General features: G+C 44.7%; 1 long non-coding RNA gene across 1 annotated transcript; it reads right to left on the reverse strand.

Moving 5' to 3' along the window:
- Nucleotides 1–6,129: 6,129 nt before the first annotated feature.
- Nucleotides 6,130–7,351, reverse strand: LOC120680158. Its single transcript, XR_005677492.1, has 3 exons — nt 7,216–7,351; nt 6,983–7,135; nt 6,130–6,785 (listed from the first exon to the last, which is right to left on the reverse strand). It is a non-coding gene; the product is annotated as an uncharacterized LOC120680158 (long non-coding RNA).
- Nucleotides 7,352–7,720: the final 369 nt, after the last annotated feature.

A 7,720-nucleotide genomic window follows, 5' to 3' on the forward strand; every position in this document is an offset into this window, starting at 1 on the left:
ATATTTGTGGATTTCATCATGAAAGAGATTAGGATTTGGGGTGCTCCGATCTATTTTTGGGCCATGGATTCATGAAACTAGTTGGGGGATCTTGTTTCTAGTGATGAGGAGATACTTTGGTTAAAATTTGATTGGTGGATTGAATCTAGAATTCAAATAGTGATTGAATCAAATTTTGGGGCGATTTTGAGTTCTCTACGCATGAACAGATGCATCGCGGACGGTCCGCGTCTGGCTGGCGGACAGTCCGCCGTTAGGCAGAATCAGCACATGGACGCGGACAGTCCGCGGCCTTCATGAGGACGGTCCGCTAGTGCATAGAATGGCTAATTCTTGTTCTCTTGTGATGATCTTGTTTGGCTTGGATATTATACTTGAATATATAAATCTTATGATTGATTATTGATCTCATGCCACCCCGGAAGATTCTCAAAGCAACCACATCAAAAATAAAAAAAACTAAAGCATCAAAGAGCCAAAGAGACAGTGATGATTCTGATGATGTGGACTATGATCCTAATCTTAGTGAGATGGCTGCAGCATCTTCAGTGGGTGATGTTGGTGCAGAATCTTCAGAGAAGGATGTTGAGGGTCTTGAGGATGATGTTACTGACTTGATGGGGCTTGGTCTTGAGAGCAGGCAGTGGACCACAGAGTCATATGCTAATGTAAGGTCAGTTAATCAGCTAAATGAACCTAGTGACACCAATATTCTCTACTTTAGCGCTATGGTTCAGCAAGATGCTTATTTTGGTCATTTGGTTAAGAAAAAAGTGTTCAAGCACCAAACCATAGACCTAGGGTACATGAGGTAACAGCCTGTCATGTCTGATTTAGTGGATAGATTTGAGGAAATGGGTCTAGCAAATTTCCTCCAACATAGATGTGATTGGAATGAGACTGTTATTCGCCAGTTTTATGCCACACTAGAAATCAACATGGTAGAAGAAAAGATATGGTGGATGACTGGAAAGAGGACTTACTATGCCACCTTTGTTCAGTTTGCTGCAGCTAATCAGTTGAACTATGATTTCATCACTAGTGAGCAAAATGTGAATGTTGTGTTAAAAAACCCTTTAGATGAGAATGACTACCCCATGTACTATGAGCCTGCACATGTTGGTAGTCCTAGAACTTTTGGGGGAATCCAAGGAGACATCATCCTGCTGTGATTAATAAGATTGTCAGAGTCACATTTCTGCCAAAGAGTGGCAACAAAGACAAGATTAGAGGGCTCCATTGGAATGTGATATCTCATGTCATGAATGGAAATAGAATACATGTCATTGCTCTTATTATGGATCAGCTTGTAGATTTAAGGCTTAACATGGAGATGAACTTGTATTTTGCTCCATATATTATGTCCATCATCAAAGTCAAGTCTAGCTTCAGAGGGATATGTGAGAGCAAGCACACTCCTTTCAGGCCATTCAAGAATGACAATATTTTTCTTTTGAGGTATTTGACTCCTTTCTCTGGAGATGATATGGATGCTGAAGCACAGGAGTAAGATGGTGATGATGATAGTGATGATGATGCTCACATGGGAGCAGCTGCAGCTCAGCATGGCATGCCACCACCACAGCCTCCAGTATAGCAGCAGTGGACTCCTCCAGCTGGATACTTTGACCCTTACTTTGCATCCATGCAGGCGAGCATGTCCTCTCAGATTGCGGGGTTGGCTAGTCAGATGCAGAGTCAGATGAACCTCAACTTCCAAAACATGCAGCAGCAGATGTTCCAGCCCATGATGGCTCAGATGCAGGGGGTTCAGGAGAGTTTACACTCAGACATAGCAGCACTGGACTCCCGCTTTGAGGATTTACCTTCTTCTGAGCAGTTTGAGCAGCTTGAGCAGAGGCAGCAGCAGCTAGAGCAGCGCTTTGACACTTTCAGCACAGCCTTCACTGTTTTTTCTGACCACTTCTACTCAGTGTTCCCCGCTCTAGTGCCGCCTCCAGAGTTCTATCCGCACCAGCCGTTCTACCCACTACCACCTCCTCCACCGCCGATGGATTGACCTTCTTGGCAATTGATGCCAAAGGGGGAGAAGAAGCTTTGGAGTACTTGGATTTAGGGGGAGCTCATGGACTTCACATGGAGATCATTCTCTTTCGGCTTCCGCTTGCTACTCGTGTTTATTTGTGTTGAATTATTGCATTACATGTTTATGATTTGTATCTTGCATGAACTCGGTTTGTGATTTGTGGTTGGATTTGAACATTTGGTTTGTAATGTGTGATGAACTATGTTGATTTGTGTTACTATTATCTACTTATGTTCATCTTGGGGTTGTGAGGTTGTGCTAACGAAACTAAAATTAATATCATATATATATCTTATATCTTATATGCCTCGATTTCCACTTGTAGGGGAAACTCCGTCAAAATTTTCAAATATATATATGTGCTCTTGGTATTCATTCAAATTTATAAGCACATATCAAGGGGGAATTCTTTCTACTCATTGAACTTAGGAAAATTTATTCATACCATATTCTGAAATTTTCAAGAAAAATGAGTAAGTTCTTCCAAAGTTCAATTCCAAGTTCACCTTATGCCTTGGGTGTAAAGTTGACTTGAACACTTTTATCACTCCAAAATTTAGTGTTGTCATCAATTACCAAAAAGGGGGAGATTGAAAGCATCTAGACCCCTAATTCAAGTTTTGGTAATTAATGACAACGATTTGTGGATTAACAATTTCATTCGAGATAATGAGTATAGGTTGATCCACGGATGAAAGGGATTTGGTTGTGAACGTGTGGAGTTTGGAGATGATATGCAAAGCTTGGACTCAAGGCAAAGGTATAAAATAAGGCTTTTGTATTTTACCGGTCTCAAGGCGTTTAGTGGGTGAAAAGTGACCGAATTTGTTGGATAGATAGCCGTACTATCAAGTGGAGTTGTGTACTCGTGCTTGACGGGTCTTTAGTGCCATTTTGCTCAAAATGTCTAGATGCATGCATGAGGGCTAACGATGTTTTGAAAAGATTTGAAAAAAATCAAATTTAAGAGCTGACTGCACAAGTTCGGACAGTCCACCTCTGTGGAGCGGACGATCCGCACCCGTAACAGAGACCCTGTTGAACCCGAGTGGAAATTTAAATTGGCTGGCGGACAATCTGGCCCAGGTGGGCGGACGGTCCGCCGCTCTAACTCAAAATGTACCAGAGAGGGTGTTTTCTCTGGTTGTGGTGATGATCTGTGCGGCGGACGGTCTGCCCCTGGGGTGCGGACGGTCCGCCGGCTATTTGACAATTTGTTCCAGAGACATTGTTGTCTCTGGTGGATTTCAAGGATGAACGGCGGACGGTCCGCCGGCTAATTTCAAAGTTGTACTAGAGACGATATTCGTCTCTGGTGGTGCGGAACACATAACTGCGGAAGGTCCGCCCCTGGGGCGCGGACGGTCCGCCAGGGCTATAACGGCTAGTTCTGACACGCATTAAATGCACTCTGCCTCACTGGTTTATAACGGCGGACGGTCCGGTTTTTGAACCGCGGACGGTCCGCGACTTCGCAGAAAAGAGTGTAACGGCTAGTTTTTTAGGGGATGTCTATATATACCCAATGCCCGGCCATTGGGAGACTCTCTTAGCCATTTGGACTGCATACTTGACACTAGAGCTAAGGCATCTCTCTCACACACACTTGCTTAGATATTGCATTCTTGAGAGTGTGAGAGCATCCTAGTGCATTGCATCAAGAGTTTGAGCTTTGTGGCACTAGGAAAACTTCAAGCAAGTGTCATCGACTTGTTACTCTTCTGAGTTGCTACTCCCTAGACGGCTTGGAGAAGAGGATTTCGTGGAGCTCCTCCAAGGAGATTGTTGAGGAGCCCCGGTTTCGGTTGTGAGAGGTCTTGTGCTTACCTCACCGGAGTGATGAAGAGCAACTCTAGTGGAATCGATGTGTGGAGCGGTTCCTTGATTCAAGCCGGCTCAAGATTAAGAGAGTTCTTGATAGAGGAGCGGTTGACTCTTGAAATCCACCTCAACGTGGATTAGGGGTGACCGGTAAGTCATCGACACCACGGGATAAATTTGTGTGTCTATCTCGGTTACATCTCTTGCTCATCTTGTTTAGTTCATTTACTTTGAGAAATTTATTTTACTAGAGCTTGATTTGTAATTTGTCACCCTAGGTTGCAAACCCAAATAGAGTTAGTAGTAGCATGACATAGGTTTTTTTTCGTTACTAATTAAATTTCTCTAGTATTGTTGGTTTTAGATTTTAAACCGCCTATTCACCCCCCTCTAGTCGGTATTCTTGATCCTACACTTGTTTGACCGAAAAATGAGGTTAAAAAGCTTAGTTAACCATACTATCGCTCTGTCACCTAGGCATCTCCACACCTCAACGGGGATACCATCAAGGCCCATCGCTTTACCGCCCTTCATCCTCTATAAAGCCTCTCCGATCTCTGCCTCCTGAAATCTCCTGACAAAACGTCTGTTAGTATCGTCAAAAGAGTCATCTAGCTCAAAAATAGTGCCCTCATTCTCCCCATTAAACAGCTTGTCGAAGTACTCTCGCCATCTGCCCTTGATCTCATCATCCTTCACTAGAAGTCGATCTGTCCCATCCTTGATGCATTTGATTTGATTGATGTCACATTTCTTCCGCTTGCAGATCCTAGCCATCCTATAGATGTCATTCTCCCCTTCCTTTGTTCCTAGTCGCTGATATAGATCATCATACGCCTTACCCTTTGCTACACTCACAGCTCGCTTTGCAGCCCTTTTCGCTAATTTACAACCCTCGATGTTGGTTGCACTCTTGTCAAGGTGGAGGTGCCTGAAATATTCCTTCTTCTCCTTAATAGCCATTTGCACCTCGTTATTCCACCACCAGGTGTCTTTCCCTTCCTGTTTGCCTCCCCTACTCGCACCAAGCACCTCTATGGCCACCTTCCGAACACATGTCTCCATCTTTAGCCACATGTCGTCAGCATCTTCTCTTTCTTTCCAAGGCCCCTCACCTAGCACCCCCTCCTTAAACGTTTGTGCCGTTTCCCCTCTAAACTTCCACCACTTCGTTCTCATAATCTTGGCATGTTTGTCTCGGTGGGCACATACCCGAAAACAAAAATCCGCCACCACAAGCTTGTGTTGAGGGACAACACACTCCCCGGGTATCACCCTACTATCTAATCAATCCCGTCTATCCTCCCTCCTAGTAAGGATAAAGTCGATCTGGCTCGAGTGTTGTACACTACAAAAGGATAAAGTCGCACCCACATGGCCATTGAGATATATTCCTATGAGGAGTTTCTCACTAATAGGGACAGTACTGACCATACTATCCAGATCTATCCAGAACTGCTTCTTGGTGCTCTCACTAAAGCCTACCTGAGGGGCATAGGCACTGATCACATTCACAGCCGAATCTCCAACTACCATCCGGACCAGGATAATCCGGTCGCCTCGCCTTCTAACAGCTATGACTCCATTCTTAAAGCTCCTATAGATCAAGATACCGACACCATTCCTACCCGATGTTGCCCCCGTGTACCAAAGCTTGAATCCATTATCCTCAACCTCCTACGTCTTTTGGCCCTTCCATTTAGTCTCCTGAACACATAGAATATTTACACGTCTCCTAATTGCTACATCAACTAGCTCTCGCAACTTACCCGTTAGGGACCCTACATTCCAGCTACCTATACGAATCCTAGTTGGCTCGGCTAGCTTCCTTACCCTTCGCACCCGTCGAGGTAAGTGCGAAGACCCTTGCTCATTTATCACTACACCCGGGCGTAGATGTAGCGCGCCACTCGGGTGACGGCCCGACCTTTGCTCACTTATCATCGTACCCAGGTCACGATACGACGCGCCATTGGTGGGGTGGCGACCCGGCCCATTTAACACCACACCCGAGTTCTGATGTGGCGCTTCGCTGAGAGGGTTACGTCCCAACGAGTTTCTTATGGATTTCATATCTATTAGAGTGGCTATTTTTTACGCTGGTTCGCCAAACCTACCGCAACCCTCCTCCTTTACCCGGGCTTGGGACCGGCTATGTTGAGACGACTCAAGAAAATCTTCCAGACAACACAGGCGGAGTTATCAGGAATAACCTATAATGACATTGAAATGGAAATTTATTAAACAAACAAGCAGGGGCGAAACCAAAACTGATGAGATGTATACAGATCTTGTTAAGGAATTACAACTCAAAAACATTCAAAGTCTATTGATTAAGAATCAAGAAAGATGATAAGCACTTTGTACCTAACATTTGCTTTATTTCTATCAGTGATAATATGCCAACAACTATACACTTATATCATCACATACAGATTCAACTATACACTTATCAGTGATAATATGGACGAGTATAATGCTTTGCAGCCTCCTACAGTTTGATATTGTGTTTTTGCAATATGCAGATTCAGCTATTGTAAATTTCCTAATTCTAACCTTCAGCAGTAGGGACCAGCATAGCCTATTTATTGTCGTGCCAAACCAAAACCATCTTTAAATAGGAGAACGATTCAAACAAAATTGTGAAGCACAGCCAACTCCTTATATAGCGATCATGCATGCTTGCTTCTGGGCATCATGACTCTCTGCAACAAGTTCCAGAACAGTTGAAACCCCTTCCATTTGTATCTAGTGCAATCAGATAATAAAAATGATGCAGTTACCATTCTAATTCAGAAATCCAGACTAGCTGTGGTTTGTGGCTAATTTGATTCAGGGACATGTGCTTGTTACCATTCTAATTCAGACTAGCTGTATGCGTGCTGCACTAGGAGATTGGGTAAGAGGCAAGAGAGATCTGGCACAAGAAGATATAAATAATCAAGGCCCATATGCTACATAATTCTAGATAAATGTACAAGTATAGTAGATAACAATTGGTAACAATTGCAGTGGTCGTACCCTATTACTAGTCTATCAAGAAACAAGCAGTCATGATTCACAGCCAAGTCTGGAACAAACTGGATTTCACGTCATGAGTCAAACTGGATTTACCTGCTTCGAATCAGCAAGGTAGTGCAGGCGAAGATCGACGACGATTGCACACCGGCGCGTCGTTGGTGGCCGGGGAGCACGTGTGGGCGTAATCTATCATGGCCCCTGGAGTGTTCCGCCCGCCGGCGGCGGATCCATCTGACTTCACACACCCTAGGTACGAACCCAAGATGCTAACGTGAGAGAGGGGTGTCACTTAGCTGGGAGAAGAGGGAATGAGGCCGGCGGTGTACCTAGGTTGGCCGGCGGCGGTGGAGAGGCGAGGTCAGACGGAGAGAGGCCGGTCGCCGCGGCGTCGCCGCAGTGCGATGGTTCTTGGCCTCCTGACCTTCCCACGGAAGAAGAGAGGATAATTGGATAAGAGCAAAGTCCTTTCTATGTCCATGGGCTTAGCCCTTTCATTTGGCCCGAGGATCCATTATGGGCTGCATCCACATAACAGTACTTTTATAAATTAGCCCAATTCGATCCTACCCATTCTCTTTGGAGTGCCCTTTTAAGACTCAATCCGTTTCAGCTTGTAAGGCCCTTGGATAATGCTGGCCCTTTTCCAGGCCAGCACTTATTTTTGTTTTTTGAACGAGAAACATTCATGCTTATATAGAAAGCATATCATTCAGTACAGACTCTAGGACACCCTGGGAACACCAGCTTTACCTGTACGAACAGGGAGCACACGAAGCTACCAACTGTTACAAGGAAAAGACGTTCGATACATTGTTATCCTGTCTTGATTTG

This window comes from Panicum virgatum, chromosome 6N (assembly GCF_016808335.1).
Source record: "Panicum virgatum strain AP13 chromosome 6N, P.virgatum_v5, whole genome shotgun sequence".
NCBI classification, from domain to species: domain Eukaryota; kingdom Viridiplantae; phylum Streptophyta; class Magnoliopsida; order Poales; family Poaceae; genus Panicum; species Panicum virgatum.